Raw genomic sequence first — 23,975 nt, forward strand, 5'->3', positions numbered from 1 at the left:
AGCACTCCTATAGAGATATATGGAGAGGGGATGGCGGCCTGCGTTTCGGGCGGGGTCGTGACGCACCGCTCCACTGGAGAGTCGGGGCTCCATACAGGAAATGGCATGGGGCCCCATTGCTCAGACCCCTGTGGATAGGGAATAAGTTTTATTCCATAAGACTACTCCTTACAACATGCTGTTATAACGCCATTACTCAATAATAAGCATCTTTGTACTGGTCCTGCACTGCTAAGCACCAATTTATTCCAAATCTCCCCTTCATCTTTAAAATCCTGGAACACTTGGCCACTCTAGTCTAAAAACTTATTTCTCTCCCATAAACAATATGGATTCTGCACTCTTCACTATGAGATCTACGACTAACATCTTCAATGAACCAAACCTTCTACTTCTGTATCCAAGAATATTCTTGTGCTGCACCAGTTCTCAGATTCATTTCTTAATTAACCAATATCCACAGATACCATAAACATACATTTTTATAGAATTTCATACACTTTCTTTTGTCTATTTATCACTATTATTCCTCAGAACCTCATCCATTCATTCAGCAGTATAGCCATACTAACAAATACTGGCTGATGATTGGCTCATGCTATACTACCCCTTTCTGTCTAAAATATTTCTAGACCATGGTGTAAATCAAATACTTTTACCACTTGTGTCACCTTATTTTCCCCTAGATTGTAAGCTCTTGTGAGCAGGGCCCTTACTGCTCTTGGTTACTTAGTTTATTACTATGTAATGTCTGATTTTGTCTATGAAGCCTCTGTATTGTAAAGTCCTGCAGAATATATTAGTGCTATGTAAAGATGATTTTTATTACTAGAAATGGTAGTAGTTGAAGTAAATCTGTATATATATATCTTACCTACTAATTCTGTCATATCCTTCAAGAGTGCTTGCAATTTTTATTCACAGCCATAGGTCTGCTATGTCACTATTCCCATTGTATCGACCATATGGCAGGCTAGGCATGAAGATATACAACTGAAGTTATATGATTGCTGGCGGCACAGCAAGAGACAGTCCGATATAGAGTGTCTACATATCTACAATATGTTCTTTTTGTTTATTTTTTTTTCCCAGAATGAAAGTTAAATTCAATTCAATGCAGAAGTTCGGAACAATTTAACTTTCTTGAGGAAACCCAGACAATGATTGATGAGACCCTTTTGGATGAAGAGTTTATTAAAATGGCCATGTCAACCTTTTCTTTCTGGGTCATTGAGTGTAGATGTTACCTAGAGATAGACTGAATTAATGTCTTGAATTGACACATTGTATGTTATATTTACCAATTTTATTTTAATCAGGAATTCTAATAAACCATGTGTAAGGGCAAATTTACACTAACATACTTTATATATTTTGGTTTCATAATAATTTTTGTGAAACTGATTAAACAATTGATAGTGATGAATCTTATTTGTAAAGAAAATTACAACGAATACTTATATTTAAGAAAACATGCAAGAAAACCTTAGTGAGGTGTCGGTACTGTTTGCAATCCTGTAACTCGATCAACATGATAGTCCATAGAATATATTACACAATGAGACTACAATATTATAAAAAATAAAAAATGCTTGATAAATGTAATAGTAAAATTGCTTTATTCCAAAAAATAAAATAAAATATTGCAGTAAGGTAAAATGTACATTTAACTGTTACATAAATACATGATCAAACAAAAGCCCTGATGGCATCTTCTGAATAAAGAAATTAACACTTAAATATATAGATTAAAAAATGAATGAATAAATACTGTAAAATTAAATATACATATATTATATATATTATTGTTGTTGTTGTTATTTATAATAATAATAATACCAATTATACGGATAACAATCCTATAAAAAAAAAAGCCATAATGATACAAAACAATTTAGAATTAGATACTAAATCTATAGGAAAGGTCGGAATTCTCTTTCTGTATAATTCTTCTCCAGTTCATTGATACGACTGGCTAGGAGATGCTAGACCATTTGCAGAGACTTGGTGGTTCATCTTGGAGACCTAGAAGACAAGATAAAGATCTGGTCACTTTAGTACTAAAAGATCCATATAGAAGCAACAGAGACTCCAGCCACATAGCCCAGCCCTGGGACCTATTCAATCACATGGAAGTTGCCTGTGGCCTGCTATTATCTAGGGTGGGGGATTTTATGGACATCACTTCCTCATATGCATTATCCCCAGATAAATCCTCTCCCTCTGTGAATTTTATCATCATCTCCAAAGTCCAAGGTTTTCTTGTGAACAGAGAATATGTATGTGGGAAGTGAAGACCCCAGGACACCAGGATTACCCTGCATATCACATTGCCTATACAAACCATTCTGTGATGTTTTAATCTTCATGTTAACTTTGCCTGGATTTATCCATCAGCACTGGGCCCCCTACAGCCAATATTGACCAGACGCCACTAGACCCTTCTGTCTTATTACTACACAATTCCTACCCGTGGGAACGAGTCAGAAGTTGATGTCCTCCTAACTGTCAACTCCATTGTGCTCCTGATAATATAATTAAATACCTATCTACTGCAAAAGGATGACAACTAACCTCAACAATGCACCAGATACATCTTATACCACAAATATATAATTTCTTGAATTCAGTCCAGATTATGTTATGATGCATATATTGCTCAGTTACTGTTAATAGATTTATTGAGATGCATAAACATCATATAAAATAAATTATTATTAAACATTTTTGATGTGCCAGGGGTCCAAAGGCGGGTACCCACCAGAAGAGTCACTTGCAAATTAAACTAAAGAAGAGTATGTGAGTCAATCCTAGCCAAGTAATACAGAGGGTACTAAAGACTTTTTTTTTTTTTTTTTTTTTTAAAGAAAGTTAAACATATTTGTAAATTATCAATACAGTGGAGAGTTAGAAAAACATCGGCACTCACCGGTCTTCTCTTAAAAAGCTTCTTTATTGATACATACTCACAACATGAAATGCAGTCAGGGAGAGGGATCTGTGCAGGGGGGGGGGGGGTAAGTAGTAGGCAACAGACTCTGTTTCGCTCGTTACACGAGCTTCATCCGGCCATGGCCGGATGAAGCTCGTGTAACGAGCGAAACAGAGTCTGTTTCCTACTACTTACCTCCCCTGCACAGATCCCTCTCCCTGACTGCATTTCATGTTGTGAGTATGTATCAATAAAGAAGCTTTTTAAGAGAAGACCGGTGAGTGCCGATGTTTTTCTAACTCTCCACTGTATTGAAGGTTTGAACTTTGCCACTACATTAGAGCACCACCACATCTCTACAGGTTCGTCCTAGTCGAACATCCGTCTCACAGTCCAGCTTAGCCAGTAGAAGCAGTGCTGAATATCACATCTTCGCTTTGCCTTTAGATTTGTAAATTACTTCTATTAAAAAAAATCTTAATCTTTCTAGTACTTATAAGCTTCTGTATGCTCCACAGGAAGTTCTTTTCTTTTTGAATTTCCTTTCTGTCTGACCACAGCAGGAGAGGTTTGCTATGGGGATTTGCTCCTAGTCTGGACAGTTCCTAAAATGGACAGAGGTGTCAGCAGAGAGCACTGTGGTCAGGCAGAAAAGAAATTCAAAAAGAAAAGAACTTCCCGTGGAGCTTACAGCCGCTGATAAGTACTGGAAGGGTTAAGATTTTTTAATAGAGGTAATTTACAAATCTGTTTAACATTCTGGCACCGCTTGATGAAAAAAATTTTTTTTCCAGTGGAGTACCCCTTTAAGGTTTGAGAAAACAGTTATAATAAATGGTACATAGTAGATGGCATGGCCTATGACAAAGTTTACATTGGTGACCATGAGCTTTAGGCAACCCCTCTCTGCTAGCCAAATGTATGTATATGTTCCATATGCTTTTAGTGTACAACCAGCATACTCAGTTGGCAGCTATTCTACAATATTATAACTGCAATCATAATTGATTAAATAACACATAATCCATTAATAATATTAAACATGATACATGGCCGAACCTCCATAGTTCCTGATATACAGTATTTCTGTAATTTTGAAAGATTTGTATTGGAGGCGATTCCCCACTATGCAGAATTACATAATAAGTCCCTATTCTTGCTGAGGGCAGTCAATGCATAAAACAGGGAGCTGATACTTTGCACCTTTGCATCCTGGGGTAGTTGTATGTCCCTTGCTTGGCGGGATGGTTAAATGATTTGTCTTTCCTTAAATCTATATCCTATTTTACACGTGTGTAAAGTTATACTCACAATCAAGAAAAAAAACCTATATGAAAAATGATGGCTAACAAAATGGTATTACCAGAAATGTACCTTTGTTATCTACGCCCATACATGTGGACTGCCTTCTTAATCTTATTCTTTCCCTCTGGCAAAGTGCATTGACTTTCACTCTATGACTACATGTCAAATAAGCCTATGCAGACTGGTACCATTGATTGGTGAGTGTTATCCGGGTATGACCAGGGCTACACTGCGACTTCTTGTAGCCCTGCAAGATTGATTTTAACTGTTGAGTGACAGTCCACAAGATTTCATATAAAGTATTGCTCTATACTGCAGCTGTAGCCCTGGCTACATTCTTGTCTTAGATCTGTGTTTCCCAACCAGGGTGCCTCCTGCTATTGCAGAACTACAACTCCAGCATGTCCGGACAGCCTTCAGCACCCTGGATGGGAAACACTGTCTTGGGCCATGTTCATATGAAGGAATTTCCGAGCGGAATTCTGCAGAAATATTGCGACAGAGTCCCATTGGGAGAGATTCATCAAAGCCTGTGCAGAGGAAAAGTTGACCAGTTGCCCATAGCAACTAATGAGATCGCTGATTAAATTTTTCGAGGCCTTTACTAAAAATGAAAGAAACAATCTAATTGGTTGCTATGGGCAACTGGTTAGGTTTTCCTCTGCACTGATTTTGATAAAGCTCCCGTACTGATTTCAATGGGATTCTGCTGCATCGTGCACATGGGGAAATTTCCACTTTTGGCATCTGCAGAAACAATTAGCCTGTTCATTCTTTCTGAGAATTCCAGTCAGAAATGCATTGCCGTCTATGGAGACCGTGCATTTCCGAGTGGTCCTTAGCCTTAGATTCCAACTGCATGCGTGAGTCATTCACCCACATTCTGTGATGGGGCATTTAATTTACACCGAACTAAGAACCCTGCCATCGCCTTGTCTTCTACAGTCGCAACCTGCGTACAATCTGCTAAAATTATTCCTATTGTTATGCAAAAAGTACCAACCTTCAAACACCCCTCCAGCATCTGGCCATCCCACACAAAATATTGTGAATATGATTTTAATTTCCTAAGCACTGGCACATTTTCCTTCTTTCGAACTAATAAAGATCTCTTTCTTCGCCTATTTCTCATTCATGCACTTAGGGAGGTGTTGCCACCCCACCCCCTCTGTACACCCCATTGCCCATTTCGCAAAATCATGGGGAGAAACTTTCTGGACAATTTAATCTCTCCAGGGTGTTACTTAGCTAAACCCCTTTGACTATCAGGTTTTTCTTCACCCCTCCTCTCCCTCTCTCTCCCTTATTTTCCTTCAAGTCTAGATTAAGTTTCGCAACCCCTGATATCTTTCTTTCTCTCGCAGACACATGCTGCTTATGTAAATGAAGTTCTTTATACTCCCTCCCCATCTAAGGACCTCAGACTTAAATGTGTGCAAAAGCTGCTCTCCGCTGCTAACTCTTTAGCACAATTACACCTCTATTCTGTTACGGGGGCCTGGTGAGGGGAAAAAATCATTTTAAACTAATAACACGTGCTGGCTGGCTTGGATAATTACTGGGAAGTCGGCTTAGAAGAGCGGTTAAATATTTGCTACAAATGAATAAAAGACAAACTGGACATTTCATGGTTATGTTTCACATTACATTATCCCACTGTAGCATACTGGAGCTGTTTTTTTTTCTTTTTTTTTTTTTTTTCTTTTTTTTTTTTGAGCCATGCAGTTTAGCTAAAAATATATTAAATAATTAAAATGATTTAAAAAAAAAAAAAAAAAAAATTATAATATATATATATATATATATATATATATATATATATATATATATAATATGGTGGTGGCAATCATTACAATAAATATTCATCACAGACAGTAGAGATGTATAGATACATGTATGGACATTTCTAATCTTCATTTGGCATACAATTCATGCATTAGTATGTATACAGTTACTATCTGCCTGCTGCCTAAACATTAATCGTCATAGAGCCGTGGGGGTAAGGGGTGTCATTTGTAGATGGTGTTGCATGTGAGCCTGTTGTATACAGATAAAATATTATGATGTGAGCGAGAGAAAAAAACGCTTGCGTGGTTAAGATAAAAAAAGGCCATTTTGTCAGTCAAAGTTGGTGTTTACGGATTGTAAGGGAGCAGACAGCCTTGCAAGTTTACGGCTTCTTTCTTTCAATGTGTTTCTGCAGACATTGTCCTCGCCTCCTTGTTTCATACTACAGTTTATGCATGGTCTTGTGTAAAGTAGACAAATAGACAAAGCGGTGGTGGAGGGGGGGGGGGTCTTTCTTTTTTTTCTCTACCAAAGACACAGAGGAATGTGTCAAAGATGGAGAGAGAAAAAAAGACGGAGGAGAAGAGTGGGAACATCAAGGCCCCTGACTAATGAATATCAAGTTTGCCCTTGAACCTCACTGGGCTTTGCCATTCCCAGGCCCCAGACAAGGGCTGAGCCATGTCTGAGACCAGCTGCAGGGGGACTGGGCTATGGCTCATCTCAGACACTTTGACAGGCCAGCCTTTGCCTTGCATATTTAGGGCCTTCCTAGCATCTCCCCTGGCAACCAGGCAGAACAGGAGACCGGGCCAGAATCCCGTCTGTGCTCTGCAGAGAAGTCAGCTAGGGGGAGAGACTGTCTGCAAGCATTGGAGAACTCTTTCCATGCTGCATTCATCTGTCACAATGACAAGAACTTCTCATGCAATTCATGTGGGTGTATGCTTGAAATTAAAAATAAAAAACCTACCATTTTCTGTATATTCCCTTTTCAGAAGCGGCACACAAACCCATTCACATTACTCAGATTTTAAAGTCTCTAATGTATTTTGCTGCAGTAACTGGAAGCTTTTAGGCACATAATGTGGCCAAACCATGTCAAAACTCTTTACAGGAACCTAGTCATTAAACTGAGATCCAACTTATGCAGGTGCTTAACTGGCTTTTAGAGTGGTGGGAATGTAAATTTAGTAAATGTGTAAAGACTGCATTTATTATGTAGAACTGGAAAGAGAATGCACAGTAATCAGCCATAACATTAAATCCACCTGCCTAATATTGTGTACGTCCCGCTTGTGACGCCAAAAAAGCTCTGACTTATCTCGGTACAGACTTCACAAGACTTTTGAAGATGTCCTGTGGTATATGACACCAAGATATGAGCAGCAGCTCCTTTAGGTCCTGTAAATTGCAAGCCATGTCTCATAGATTGGGCTTCTTTTCCAGAACAACACTCACATGCACAATATGATCTAAATATCAGAGATCTGAAGAATATTCCTGCCGCAAGAAGGCACTGCCTTAGGAAATACCATTGGCATGAAGGGGTCTGCAACAATGTTTAGGTACGTGTTACATGTCAAAGTACCATCCACATGAATGACACAAGGTTCCCCAGCGGAACATTGCACAGAGCATCACATCACACTTCATCCAATGGTTTGTCTTCTCCCAATGATACACCATGGTACCATATGTTCAATAAGTAACTCAGCTGTCCACACAATTTATAAGAAAACATAATTAATCAGACCAGGCCACCTCCTTCCATTTTTCTATAGTCTATGCTCATGCGTCTATTGTAGGGGCTTTCGGCAGTGGACAGCAGTTAATATGGTCACTCTGACTAGTTTGCAAATAGACAGCCCCATACACCCCAAGCTGCAATGCACTGTGTATCTTGACACCTTTATATTATAGCCAGCACTAACTTTTTTTAGCTATTGGTGCTACATTAAATCTTCTGTTAGACCAGACAAGCTAGCCTTCACATCCTACGTGTATCAAGAATCCTAGGGCATCTATAACCCTATTGCTGGTTTACTGGCTGTCCTTCCTTGGGTCATTTTTGGTAAGTACTAACCACTGCTTATTAGGAACACCCCACCATACCTGATAGTTTGCAGATGCTTTCCTTTGCATCTAACCATTACAATTTGGCCCTTGCCAAAGTTGTTCAGATCCTTACACATGTCCATTTTCAGCTTCTAACACATTGGAAGTAATAAATAAATAAATAAATAAATAAATAAAAAGTGTGTAATTCTTAGACAGTGTAAGCTTAGACCAGACAGTATTAGGCTGTCAAATATGTAAATATGTAAATTGGTCTACATTTTTGCCCATTAAGCATGAGGAAAATATACTACTAAGTTTGTGAATATATCCCAATATTGCAGCAGATTTATAATAATGCTTTAGGATGTTTGAAAATCTAGCACATCTTTCTGAGTGTATAGAAACAAAATATCAACAATGCTAACAAACTAACTTCATATTAAAGGGGTTATCCAGGAAAAAAAATTTTTTATATATCAACTGGCTAAAGAAAGTTAAACAGATTTGTAAATTACTTCTAATAAAAAATCTTAATCCTTTCAGTACTTATGAGCTTCTGAAGTTAAGGTTGTTCTTTGCTGTCTAAGTGCTCTCTGATGACAGGTGTCTCGGGAACCGCCCAGTTTAGAAGAGGTTTGCTATGGGGATTTGCTTCTAAACTGGGCGGTTCCCGAGACTCGTGTCATCAGAGAGCACTTAGACAGAAAAGAACAACCTTAACTTCAGAAGCTCATAAGTACTGAAAGGATTAAGATTTTTTCATAGAAGTAATTTACAAATCTGTTTAAAGGGGTTCTCCGGTGCTCACACATCTTATCCCCTATCCAAAGGATAGGGGATAAGATGCCTGATCGTGGCACAGCTGTCATGCCCCCTCCCGTAGGCTTTCATTGAGGGGCGGAGCGTGGCGTCACACTGGGGCGGAGGCGTGAAGTCACACACCGCCGGCCCGGTGGTCGTCCGTAATCAGACCCGGAGCGAACACGCTCCGGTGACTGATTACAAACGGGATGCCGCTGCGGGACTCCCGCGATCAGGCATCTTATCCCCTATCCTTTGGATAAGGGATAAGATGTGTAAGCACCCGAGAACCCCTTTAACTTTCTGGAGCCAGTTGATACATAAAAAAAAAAAAAAAGTTTTTTCCTGGATAACCCCTTTAATGTTGCTTTGAGACTGGTAACAAAGATGCATTTTATGTGAAGTTTTTCATGCAATGTTTGAGCTAGTCAAACATAAAGTAAAGGACTTCTTACTGGATCCACTTATGACTTTTGACGTGCCTCAAATTCAATTAAAAACTGCCATGTGTGATTCCGGCATAAAAATGTTTGCATTAAAGCCAGTGTCTCTTCCATATACTCCATCTTTGGTCAATTACCCAGGGCAGTGAAAAAGAAAGGATTATAGTAAGGCTCCATTCACACTATGGTGGTTCCTTTTGGGATTCCAAGTAAAAAATCCTCTGGCAGCAGCCTGCCATTGATTTTAATGGCATTCTGCTGATTAGTTCACACGTTAGATCCCTCTGAAAGATTTAACATGTCCAATCTCATGGCTAAATCCACCAGAAAAGTGAAGTTTGGTAATGGGATTTCAGGGGACCTTTTATGGTGTATGTAGATTCACTGGGAAATGTACTCTAACAGAAAGGTCATGGCCGTAAAGGTTCGCACCCCTGAAATTTTTCAAGAAAAGGATTGCAGTAACACGTTTTGTATGTATTGGAACTAAACCAAAAAAGGGAGGAAAAAAAGCAAATTGGGCATAATGTCACACCAAACTCCAAAAATGGGCTGGACAAAATTATTGGCACCCTTAACTTAATATTTGGTTACACACCCTTTGGAAAAAATAATAGAAATCAGTCGCCTACTATAACCATCAATAAGCTTCTTACACCTCTCAGCCGGAATGTTGGACCACTCTTCCTTTGCAAACTGCTCCAGGTCTCTCTTATTGGAAGGGCGCCTTTTCCCAACAGCAATTTTAAGATCTCTCCACAGGGGTTCAATGGGATTTAGATCTGGACTCATTGCTGGCCACTTCAGAACTCTCCAGAGCTTTGTTGCCATCCATTTCTGGGGGCTTTTTGACGTATGTTTGGGGTAATTGTCCTGCTGGAAGACCCAAGATCTCGGACGCAAACCCAGCTTTCTGACACTGGGCTGTACAGTGCGACCCAAAATCTGTTGGTAATCCTCAGATTTCATGATATCTTGCACACATTTAAGGCACCCAGTGCCAGAGGCGGCAAAACAAGCCAAAAACATCATAGAACATCTACCATATTTCACTGTAGGTACTGTGTTCTTTTCTTTATAGGCCTCATTCCGTTTTCGATAAACAGTAGAATGATGTACTTTACCAAAAAGCTCTATCTTGATCTCCTCTGTCCACAAAATGCTTTCCCAGAAGGATTTTGGCTTATTCAAGTTCATTTTGGCAAAATGCAATCATGCTTTTTTATGTCTGTGTCAGCAGTGGGGTCCTCCTGGGTCTCCTGCCATAGCGTTTCATTTAATTTAAATGTTGACGGATAGTTTGCGCTTACACTGATGCTCCCTGAGCCTGCAGGACAGCTTGAATATCTTTGGAACTTGTTTGGGGCTGCTTATCCACCAACTGGACTATCCTGTGTTGACACCTTTCATCAATTTTTCTCTTCCATCCATGCCCAGGGAGATTAGCTACAGTGCCATGGGTTGCAAACTTGTTTATAATGTTGCACACTGTGGACAAAGGCTAATCTAGATCTCTGGAAATGGACTTGTGACTTTGAGATTGTTGATATTTTTCCACAATTTTGGTTCTCAAGTCCTCAGACAGTTCTCGTCTCCTCTTTCTCTTGTCCATGCTTATCGTGGCACACACAGGCACACAATGCAAAGACTAAGTGAACTTCTCTCCTTTTCATCTGCTTTCATGTGTGATTTTTATATTGTCCACAACTGTTACTGGCCCCAGGTGAGTTTAAAGGTGCATCACATGCTTGAAACAATCTCATTTATCCACAATTTTGAAAGGGTGCCAATAATTTTGTCCAGCCCATTTTTGGAGTTTGGTGTGACATTATGTCCAATTTGCTTTTTTTCCTCCCTTTTTTGCTTTAGTTTCAATACACACAAAGGGAATAAACATGTGCATAGCAAAACATGTGTTACTGCAATCCTTTTCTGTGAGAAATACTAAATTTTCTTGAAAAATTTCAGGGGTTCCAACATTTAGGGCCATGGCTGTATCTGTGTATTGTTATTACCTTGCTTTACACTGCCTATAGATGGATGGGATTTTCAGGTGACTGACTTCACTAAAAATGTCTTAGCACAAGGCACCCCTCCCCCCTTTTGTGTGTGCAGTGGTCTGTTCCACAATGTGCAGGGCATGTCTGCTCAGCTGCCTGCATCATGGAGGAACAAACCACTGTACCCACATAATAGAGGGGTCTGACCCTGTTAAGAAATGGGCATGCAAAGTAAAACAATACAGTATAAATTGGTAAAAATGTACATTAAAAAATACACTTTCTGACCTGTATATCTGCACGCTGTTATTAAAAAAAAACTTGATTTTAATGGATTTTAAGCATCATAAGGGCTAGATATTTGTGAATTAAATCATTTCTGTTCAATGCAACGTAACATATGTACAGATAAGTGATGATCATGTACACTCCCATTTTTTTTTTTTACTTGTACCTAACATGCCTCATATCTACCTCCCGGTTTTCTCCTTCAGCATAAGATCCTAATAAAATCCAAACGCACACGAGTCAATTCCACGCACTGTGCTCACACCAGCAAGAGATGCAAAGCCACGCATAAGGTCTCATCCCTGGCTTTACATGCCACTCTGCCTTAAATTCTCTGCTGTTACTGGCACAAAGCCCCAAACAGCCCATCCGTGGATTATCACCCTTATCTGCAGATTAGAACGGACAGGGCCACAGCTGAGCTTGGAAGCATGCAAAGGAACGCCCACTCTTTTCTTCTGCACAAACCCATTTAACATACTGAAGTGTTTCGTGTGGAAGTCTCGTAAAAAGGCTTAGCCATTCTCAATATCTCCTTTCTTCCTTGATACCCAGCAATTGAAATGACCAGCACTAACTTGGAAACATCAATTAGAATGATACAATCTCCAAATTCAGGTTATAAACAAGGACACTTTGGATCTGAAATGTAGATCTACCCTGTAGATCCTCCTGTAATCCTTCCCACTTCTATTTGTGCCAGTGGGCACGATGACTAAATGTTGCTAAGCGTCACCTGGAGGGAAACCAGAAATATAAGCTAAGAACAAATCATCCAGTTAATCTAAAAGAAGCAGAATAAGGTGTGGAAATGTACAACTAGTGGTGAATTTAATCCTAAGAGACTGGCTACATTTACAGATACAGCAGTGAATTGCAATGGCGCCAGATCTCATTGTCACTCCCATCACATTCTGGAAATGCACAGGTGGCCCGATAATTATTCCTTTATTAATGAAGTGCTAGAGATATTATCTACATGTATCTTAACCATGCAAGACTACCCTGATAGACAACAAGAGCGGTGAGATACTCCACCGGAATGAACCATGCAGCTGCACCAGAATTTCTGTGCAGCTTACGGTCTCTTAGTCTCTGTGCAACGAAAGGGTTAACCATCCTCTTCTGATACGGAAAAGCACAGAGTGATTACGTGACTTTAACTGGGCCATCCAGCCTATCCAGAGAAAATACATTATCCCCATATTCATTAAGAAGCTTTCTACATATGGAATTCTTTTTTTATCCCCACAGGCATATCTTTTTTAGATCAACATGGTAAAGACTTTGCAAAGCAATTTGCGCCTCATAATGAAGACCATGTAAGTAAAGAATCTGCCTTCTTATATAAAAAAAAAAGGTTTAGGTAAAAGAAAAATATTGTTCTTTTTAATGACTAACAAAACAAGCCCATGTGCTATGATGGAATTTATAGAGCATGATAGGTGGCTTGGGTCTTATAATCTAGTGCCAGGGTAAGTGAAGGACTCTAGCTGCCATTATTATAGACCCTTATTTTTAGTTCTTGAAGTCAATGTGTTAGATGCCAGAGAAATGGGCAACTTTAAAGGTGTAAGCATCTTTGACAAGGACCAAATTCTGATGGCTTGACTACTGAGTCAGAGCATCTCTAAAATGGGAGATCTTGTGGGGTGTCTGATATCACAGAAAAACTGCTGAAAAATGAATCGGCTGTGTGAAAATAGACCAGTTAGGGGTCTACGTTGATCCCTGTCCACTGGCAAAAGTACTCGAGGGCTTATGAACATGGTGCAATTAAAAAAGATGGGGCAGGGCAGGTGCACCCTAGAGAAGACTATATAAGCAGCAACTCATACACTACCATATGCATCACCAGTGCAGCAGAATCTAATTGCTGTCAATGGGATTCAGCTGCACAGTCCACACTATGGAATTTCAGCAGCAAGAATATTCTTGCTAATTCTGCGTGACCCTAGTGCCAACTGATGTCATCTGATTCTTTGGCAGGTGAATTGGCAATGTGAACCTTGTCTTGGACTCCATTTTTAAAAAATCAGTTTTAAAATTAATTTAATGGAGTTACTTGGAACATGCTGACATACATTCTAGCATGTTCCAATTCTACAATAACAAAAGGCCGAAAAAGAGAAAGTTCCAAAACAATCTAAAGGTTATGGCCAAATCTCACTGTAGATGAGAGCAGGTGGCTGCTATCGTATAACAAAGTCAAAATATATGACTGTTGTTGACATACTGGTGGAGGACCTTGTGGCACTCACCTCTTGATTCCCGGCCTTCTGGCTAGGATCAGAGATATTTTTATAGATCCGGCCGGTTGTCCGGGCAGTATATCTGCACACATTCACTTATTTCCTTTTTGTCACTGTGTCACTTTTTGCATGTTGTGTGTCCACATGATTGTTAGGATGTGGTAGCCCTTCTGGGTGTCCCTCTTAGCGGTCTAGGGGAGGTGTGTGTGGCCATTAGGTTCCGCACCTCCCTGCAAAAACCCTGGGTACTCCTACATGGGCAGGGTACCAATGCCAAGGGGGATGCCGGGAGCATTTGTGGTCCCTTAGGAGCTTCGGTGAAAAGGGACATCAAACCTGGAACCTCGCAGGTACCTTTTGGTCCGGAGGAGAAGGGTAAGGTTTGCTGGGGGGCCTCTCTCCTATCGGAGAAGGGCTTACAATATACCACATCCTTTGTGCACATATTATTTAGTGTAACACACTTTTTCTTGCACTTTGGGTGATTCGAGAGCACGTTCCTCGGCTCTTAGATAATAAAAAAAATCATTCTGTACAACGTGCTTAAAGTTTTAATGGAATGGTTGCGCCACCAGAGAATCATACAATCTCCTGGTAAACCAAGTCACAAGACCCAGGAGGTCCAACAGAATAGAACACCTCATCTGAAACAAAAAAAAAACACTGTATTTTGGTACTTTTACAAAAACCTATTAGCACCTATTTATATTGCCTGTGTATGCAATTATGACAAAACAGATAAGTGCTGCTTTGTCAGAGGTTGGGCTCCCAGAGTACAGACAATTCCTCTGCTAAGCTTGAGATACGTTAGAACAACACTGGTCCTCATTTACTAAGAGTGTCAGGTTTTTACTAGTGGGAAAAGTTGTTTCAGACTTGTAGGATTCCACTCTGTTTACTATTGGGAAAAGTCGGGAACATTTTCTGACCAGCTTTTTTCTAGGTGGATATTTCCAGCCATTTACCCACAGGATTTTCTGTGAATTCAATAGTAAATCGGTTGGGTTGTGAAACTAGGCCCCTTTTTGGGCCGGCCACACCCCCTTTGTGATAGACCACGCCCCCTTTTCTGCTTTTCACAGTGCAATGTCGGGTTTGTCGGATTTTCCAGGTGCACACTGGCGCAGACTGGCGCAGACATGTCTCAGACACTCTGCGCCAAAATGACCAGACAAAAACTGGTCAGTTTCAGCTTACTAAATGAGGCCCACTGTGTACAAATGACCACATTTCTACAAGTGAACAGGTGTGTAAAAGAAGGATGAAAGGTATCAGTCTTTTATGGTATAAAACCATGAATCAAAAAATTCAACAGAAAGTCATTAAAAAAACATACATTCCCTACAGCCCTTCGGGCCTATTTTCTACCCCTGTTCTCTGAATGTGACACCATGCAAAGGTTCTTGTCGCCAAAGGTTCTTATTAAAGGAGCAATCAGAGCTGGGCCCCCTCTCTATTAGCCAATCACTGGCTGTTGCAATGGCCCATTTCAGCCAGGGTATTGCTTCAGAGAGCAGGTCCTGCACCGATCGCTCTTCTCACGAAAAGACAGGAGATCAGGGGAACGAATGGAGATAAACAGGAGCTGTGGGGGACCAGCAGAGGAGACCAGCCAAACAGAAGCTGTGAGGAATCAGCAGGGGGAATGAGAGTAGGTAACTATGGCTTTTCTTTTCAGATTTATATATGCCAGTATGTTTTTGAATACCTTTGCTGCAAATTACTCCAATGCATATATTGAAGTAATTTGCAGCACATTTATTTATTAAGATGTACAGCCCTCTAAATAAATTTGGTGCTTTTTGATACAATGTTTAGGTCAGAAAGTGAAATCCACTCACAGATTGTTGCAAAAGAATAAGGCTACGTTAACACGTATTTTCTCAAGGGGGAAATCTAATACCTTTCACATATTAATAACTACACCATATCATTTAGTGGTAAAGACAGCTTTATATCTTATTGCTTTGAGTTTTTATTGATACTGAAACCTGTCATCGTGTTTATGTTTAATTTTTTCCCCTCCTGTTCTCTAAGATCGCGCATCCAACACGAAACACTAAACAAAGTGCTACAAGTCAGCCTCCAAACCATGAAGTATAGCAGCCACTTATTCCGAAGGATGAACTTTGATGAGTGCTCTTGAGTAGGCTGTTTATATTCTTGGCATAAATTGCGCTGAGGTGTAGATATTGGAGATGGGTTTAAGAACTACAAGAGGGAATAATGTAATGTAAAGAGAATTCTGAGTTAACTGCTTCTGATCCACCCCCAAATATATTTAAGTGCCATTGGGAAGAATGGATCTGGCTGCATGTTACATATTGTAGACCATGAACATGCTATGTGCCCTGGGTGTGTGCCTGTTGTATCAAGGTTGTGTCTCTTTTTATTTTGCGTAAAATCACAATTTACTCTTTGAATCAAAACCTGTCCAGAGGAAAAGTTGCTGAGTTGCCCACAGCAACCAATCAGATCGCTGCTATTATTTTTCAAAGGCCTTTTCAAAAAGGAAAGACATAAGATGATAAGATGATTTCTCTGGACAGGTTTTGAAAAATCTTTCACTCCAAATAGGTCATGCATTTCTTGCATTTCTTATAATTCTTACTATCATAGTTGTAGTAGTAGTGAAAGGGGTTTGATCTAGGGTATCATTGCCTGAGCCCATGATTTCCTGCAAAGGAATTATATATCATTCGAGACTCCAACTCCCAACAGCAAGAGTTCTCGTTTGGTGACCATGGTTTTTGATGCTTTACCTTCCTGTCCAAGACCCATTGCTCCTCCAAGTTTGGAATCAAGTTGAGTGAATTGTTACTTCACTACTATTTTATATTTTATTTTGTAAACCTTTACTTTATCTCTTTCATTTATTAGGCTTTTATTATTCTATACTTTCCTGAGGACAAGAAATCTTTCTTATTTTCTAAGTGGCTTGGTTTCAAGGTATTGATTTTCTCTTAAGGATCATTAAGAAACACTCAGTCTTACAGTGCTCCACATTTGTTGTGCACTTTGTTTACTCTTCTGGTATAAAGGGCTGGCGGTCCTGTGCACAGTGATGCTATACCTTGTCAGAGTTACTGGACAGTTTCCCAGGTGCCAGCTTGCAGGAGAAAGAGGTGCTGAGCATCACTGAAGAGCCATGCAGAGCCTAATGCTGATGTGGTGATAAGGGTGGTGGTCAGAATTGTCCTCCTAAGCCTTGTGCCAGAACCCTTGTCAGGATGGGCCAAGAGAAATGTTACACAGTAGAGGTTTTACCAGGGACATCCAGTGAGGAGTAGCTACTTGCTGATACGTTATGCACTCCGGCCACACACGCTGGCCGTGAGTGCATGGGCCCGTTACCTTCTGCTGCCAGAGGGCTGGGACAGGGGTAGCGACCTGGGTGCCGCCTGCCGCAGCAAGTCCATCCCTCTTTGCGGCAGGCTCTAGTAATCTGCCACACAGGTCCAGCGGATCCACATCCACCGGGGTTCCTGTCTTCTGAAACGTGAGTGTTACACTTGCATTGCCATGGAGTATGTGAGCAGAGGAGGCCTGAGCAAAGTCTCCAATCATTGCATTTGTAAAATGTAGAAAGAGATGGAGCTACTGGAAACTTGCTCAGGTTTTGGAGCTATTGCTGATAAATGTGGACTGTGGAAGCACTGACCCAGAGGTCTGGGTTATTCTTAAAAGGCATTTAACTTTATATCTATTAACTTTTTCAGCTAACGGTGCTGCCATAACTTTTTTGTGGGACTGGTCCGGACCAGTTGTGAGTTCACCAGTAGATAATCCAAAAGGAATAGAGAAAGAAGTCTTCACGGCACTTACCAAAAATAATTTCATTCAATCTTTATTTTCTGTTTTCAGTGCAGATACATGTTAAGGGATTCTAGACACAGGAAAGGCCAGGGGGAACTGTTTTTGGTATGTACCACCCATTTCATGCTGGGAGCACAGCACAAGACTGCAATTTTGGAGATGCTCTGACCCATTCCCCTAACCGTCACAAATTAGTCCTTGTCAGAGAGGCTCAGGTACTTATATTTGCCTATTTTCCTGCTTCCAACACATCAACATTAAGAGCTGACTGATCACCTGCTGTCTTATATATCCTGTCCTGTGACAGGTGCCATTGTCATCAAATAATCAATGATATTAACTTCCTTCGTTACTGGCCTCGATGCGATGGCAATGGTACCTGCATACAAAGACTACGGCAACATGCTATGTGTCATATATTTTAGTTGGAGAAAAGTAGAAGCTGGTTGAATTTAGTTGTAGCTGTAAAGCTGTGCGAGTTGTATTTTATCTGGTTGCTCTGGCTCCACTTTGCTCCCTAAGAACTGCTAGCCAAGCAATTTGAAGTAGATTGAAATCATGTGTCAGAGTGAGCCAGCAAGCCCCGGTTGTCATTTGATATGCTTTTAAAACATTGCTAGCATGAAAAATTGTTATGTACTAATAACAGGTATGTCACAAAGCCACAATAGTTGTTGCATCCTGCAAACTCTTGATGTGTAAATAAAGGCACAACAGCCCCCTTCATTGGGCCACAGTATTATTCATCATTAAGTTTCATTATGACTTGGTACACCTTTCATTTAAATGTCAGGACTAGGTGCCAGGCTATACTTTATACATAATGGCAGGTCCGCTCATTCATTGCCTGCCTTTCTCTTCAATCATCTTATTCTCAATGTATATGCATTGAAACACCAGATGACTTTCTTGCATTTATTTTAGAACTTAGATGAGTGGATGTAATTTTATTTTTCATTTCATTTGGTTGCTTACTGAACGGGCAAAATGTTTTTACAGCCAACATTTATAAAAACTTATTGTAAATGTCTATTATAAGTTATAATGCAATAACACAAAATTTGCAGATCAACTAATTGTCAGTATTCTAGAAGGGGATATGAGGTTTGTATTTGCTGTTTTACAAATTTTTTTAATTGTTCTTAATTTTATATTGTAGAGCTTAACTGATCTTAGGGCACTGACACTGAGCAGCAGCAGCAGCCCTATGCATTCCTATGGCTGAAGAGGTAAAGGAATAATCTATAAAGCCTCATGTATATGTTTCCTTAACCTACTAGAAGAAATGTATTGATATTTCTGTAAGATGTTGTAAAATGCAGCAAACAGCACCAAAATGTTACCTACAGTACAATAAATTTGGCACCAGGCACATTACACACTTTTGGTTTCCTTACTTCTCCTAATGTCAGGTATACCTTACATCAATATATATTGCAGCAAAAGTGAGATACATTTATAATACATTTGCTATATTCTATAACTCATCCCCCTACACCCCTTTTTAAAACATGATGTTACATGGGTTAATTACTAAGGCCTCATTGCCATTCATCCAGAATCCGGCATATTTCCCATCCAGCTTGCAAGAGCCAGCTCAAATAACACTGAATGAATTCACGCCTGTGATAAATATGCCAGATTGTCCATAGGTCCAGCATTGTGATCAGATGCAAAAGATCTACCGTATATACTCGAGTATAAGCCGACCCGAATATAAGCCGAGGCCCCTAATTTCACCCTAAAAACCCAGAAAAAGATATTGACTCGACTATAAGCCTAGGGTGGGAAATACATCATCCCCCCATGTCATCATCCCCCTCTGTCATCATCCAGACCCCCATCATTTACACCCCCATCTTCATCACCCTGTCATTACCCCCCCCTTCATCATCACCGCCTGTCATCATCACCCTGTCATCATCCCCCCCTTCATCATCACCCTTTCATCATCCTCCCCCTTCATCATCACCCTGTCATCACCCCCCCTTTATCATCACCGCCTGTCATTATCACCGCCTGTCCCCATCCCCCCCTTCATCATCCAGACCACTGTCATCATCCCCCCCCTGTCATCATCCAGACCACTGTCATCATCCCGCCCCTGTCATCATCCAGACCACTGTCATCACTCCCCCCTCCCCTATATCATCACCGCCTGTCAATCCCTTCATCAGTGGTCTTCAACCTGCGGACATCCAGATGTTGCAAAACTACAACTCCCAGCATGCCCTGACAGCCATCGGCTGTCCGGACATGGTAGGAGTTGTAGTTTTGAAACACCTGGAGGTCCACAGGTTGAAGACCACTGTGGCCTTCGTCATCATCCAGACCCCCCCTTTAGTTTTCTACTCACCTCCCCTCAGTGAGAAGGAAGGGTGAGCTGTTCCGGGCCATCTATGCTGGAGGGTTAGTCATTCCGGGCTGTCCATTTTCACCGGGAGGCCCTCTTCTCCGCTCCAGGCCTGGCCCCGGACTAGTGACGTTGCCTTGACGACGACACACAGGGATGTTCATGCGCAGGGACGGACATCCCTGTGCGTCGTCATTAAGGCAACGTCACTAGTCCGGGGCCGGGCCCAGAGCGGAGAAGAGGGCCTCCCGGTGAAGATGGACAGCCTGGAACGACTAACCCTCACCACCGGACAGTCCCTGCAGCATGGATGGCCCGAAACAAATCACCCTTCCTTCCCACCGAGGGGAGGTGAGTGGAAAACTAAAGGGGGGGGTCTGGATGATGACGAAGGCCGCAATGGTCTTCAACCTGCGGACCTCCAGGTGTTTCAAAACTACAACTCCCAGCATGCCCAGACAGCCGATGGTTGAAGACCACTGAGAAGGGATTGACAGGCAGAGAGTTCACTCGAGTATAAGCTGAGGGGGGGGGGCGTTTTCAGCACGAAAAATCGTACTGAAAAACTCGGCTTATACTCGAGTATATAGGGTAGCTTGTGGTATCTGCCATTCCCATCCATTCCCATCAGGGATGATGCCAGAACGGCAGATAAATGTTAACCCAGTCTAACACACCTGTGGGTATAAAGAACACAATGCCTCTGACCATATAGCCCCTGTATATTTCTATCCAGATATACCATAACAGTTTACACATCCACTGTGCGACAATGCACAAACAATAACCATAATAACCATGAATACTTGGCAAACAAATATACAAGGGAAATCCATTACACTTGAGTAATAGCATCTCCTGTTTGTAGATACCTACAAAGGCATTTGGCTCAGCAACAGAATGGCCGGATTAGTAATATGCAACATGTCAACAGCTAAAAATACCTGTCTCTACAGTTTCCAGCTCTCACACATACTCATAACTAGTCTTATATGCCAGCAGTTCAAAATGTCTGACTTAATCCAATGATGTGAGAGGGGTGTGTGTATTCCAGTGAGGCTGAGCTTCCAGCAAACACTGCTGTTCCTCCCTACTGAATATACACACAATATGAATACATTGATGGTATGGCAGTGGTGAGGAAGAGAATCCGTTCTTTCCTCCACAACCCCCATTAGAATACGTGCTCCAGTCCCCTCCAAGACCCCCCCCCCCCCCCCCCCACATCCCCATCGCCCCCTAGAATAAATTAAAGCTGGGCATCTGTACAATAGCAGCAGACATAAATTAAGAAGTGCTCTGCCAATCTCCCCACAATTTGACGGTTACAGTAGCTCTTCAGATATAGTGACAGCTTGGAGTCCTTTCATCTTCCTGTTCATGTCATATTTCCTCCCCTCCCGTGCCTTCCATCCTTTATTTTATCATTTCATTTCTCTGTTGCAGAGCACTCACATATTTACTTCCCTTTTACCTAAATCAGATTTGGGTTCAGGATATTTGGAGCTATAATACAGCTTTACATAAGAGTATTACATTTTCCATTATGTATCTGGTCTCAAAAAAAAAAAATAGTAATAATAATTTAGAATAATAAAATAAGTGCTATTTGTTTCTATTGGCCCTCATTGGTAAACTCCGTAATTGCATGGTCCCAGAGAAATAAGGCATGTGTACCTACACTTCCCACCAACCCAATTTTTTAAAACGCACGCTCCAAATGATCACTAGAGATCTTTGTACTGGTCACTTATTCAGTGTTCATAAGAGTCACCGCTATGAAGCATACAGGACTCTGGGAACCCTATTTGGATGCAAACACAGCCCTGGAATTCTTCAGACATTGCTGCATTCACCAATTATATATGGATGATGAAGCCCTGAAGACCCTATTTAATGAGCTAGAGCTTGATGTTCAAGGCGGACAAGTGGATCTAACTGGTGAAGATACGGGGTCAACATCTGTTAATGAATGAAGGCCAGTATATGTATGGAAGTGGGGCATGCACAGGCATTCTGCCGCTCCAGAGGGCATTGGAAAAAGGGCTTTTTTTATTTATTTTTAAGCTACGTTCATTTATCAGAGGCACATCAACATGGGTTTACAAGGCGACTATAGATTCTGATATATGCATCCTGAACAAAAGTCATATCAATCCAAAAGCTGCCAAAATTAATTCCAACCCTTTATTAGACATACTTGTTCCAACCCTTTATTACACATACTTGTTCTCCTTTTTCAATGTTTTTTAAAAGTGTTTTTGGTGGTATATTTTCAATTTAAGCCATTGGTAACATATGTTGTTTTAATTCCTATAAAGAAGCTTATGGGGAAAATCCAGAAAAAATACCATAACTAGAGCATGGTGCATTTTGAAAAATTGGAACAAAAATTCTTTATATCTTAAGAAAACATACAGCTGCACAAAAATCTGCTGGGGAAAAAAAATACAAAAAATTTCCATTAAGAATGCTGGGAGTGAAACACTTGAAATGTCTGTTTTGCTGTTATGATGACATTAACATTTTCTGGAATGGAGCATATCTAGCTAGACATCTATATATATATATATATATATATATATATATATATATATATATATATATATATATATATATTAAGGCCTATTTACTACTAGCTGAAGAGACTGTATATCAAATTTGCTTTTCTTCAACATAATGTCCATGGAACCAAACATAGACTGTGAAAGGTAAATCAAATATAGACATTGATTCTCTTTACTACTTCCTTGGTCATGCAATTCCTGGGTACAATTGCCCTATGTGGCTCAATTGGCATCACATTTATGAGCCACATCAGACAGATATGTTAGGTTTGCAGAAAAATAAAACTATAGGTATTCTGTAGCATATCCATGGATATCTATAGATCAAGTCCATGCCTAAAGAGCGTCTTTCTGGCATACATTTCACACATTAATATAGGATATTGTTTGTTGATGTTAGTTTATGAAACAAAAAATAATTGACTGGTCCGAATTTCAATAATACCGAATAAAAACACATTGTCGGACATTTAGGAGCTGTCCACATGAGGAAGAATCATGGCAGAAATGACTAGGACCAGAAACAGTTCCATTCCTGCCAACCATATTCAGATAAACGTGTGACTATACAGTAAAAGAAATACCCACCTGGACAGAATTGAATGATTTATTATCAAATCTAGAAGTTAGTAACTAAGTGACCGAATTTAGACTGAATTATTACACTATTTAATATATGTATATCATCATGAACTATCAGAGGAGAAATCAGTATACTAAATTTCTATAGGCTGTTGTAAATTTTAATGGCAAATAAAAAAAAATGTAAACTAAAATTAAATGGTAATAAGAAAAGATATAATTATTTAAAAAAAGACACAATAGCACAAGGTTTTTTTTAGGGAATGTGTACGATGTTTTTCCTTCACTTTTTTTTTCAGCTTAATTTATTACAATATAAAATGTGTGTCTGCTGTATTCAGCACAGTCCCCAGCCCCCTTCCCCCATTCCAATCACATAAGCTTTGCCTAGTGCAGGGACAAAATATTCATTGGCACCCTATCAGACATGCATGCAAGAAACTAATTAACATGGGCAGACATGCAACCAGCGATAAAGCTCGCCCCACACTCTCACATATACGCGCACACACACACATACACACAAACAAGCCAGCCTTGTCTGGGGGGACATTGAAAAAGGCTTTGTTGCTAATTTAGGCATCTGTCTGAGTCTGGTCTGGTTCTTCTGGCTGGACCATTTTTTCCCACCCCCTGACAATGCTGGGAACATGCCCAGAGACCCCTCATTCAAATCCTCCCTTAACAATGCTGTCATTGTGCTATCATAGAGAAAAGGGGAAGGGGAGGAGGAGATCTGAATAAAATTGTTAACCCACGAAAGTGTTTACTAACAGACTCTGCAGCT

The 23,975-nt window shown here is 40.4% G+C and overlaps 1 long non-coding RNA gene across 2 annotated transcripts in view; it reads right to left on the reverse strand.

Moving 5' to 3' along the window:
* Positions 1 to 938: 938 nt before the first annotated feature.
* The window catches only part of LOC130368370 (uncharacterized), a 58,996-nt gene continuing 35,959 nt past the window's right edge, over positions 939 to 23,975 (reverse strand). For both annotated transcript variants that reach the window (XR_008892435.1, XR_008892434.1), the window contains exon 8: positions 939 to 2,025. This is a non-coding gene — a long non-coding RNA (uncharacterized LOC130368370). The remainder of the gene's footprint in view (positions 2,026 to 23,975) is intronic.

The sequence above is a fragment of the Hyla sarda genome, chromosome 4 (assembly GCF_029499605.1).
Source record: "Hyla sarda isolate aHylSar1 chromosome 4, aHylSar1.hap1, whole genome shotgun sequence".
NCBI classification, from domain to species: Eukaryota; Metazoa; Chordata; class Amphibia; order Anura; family Hylidae; genus Hyla; species Hyla sarda.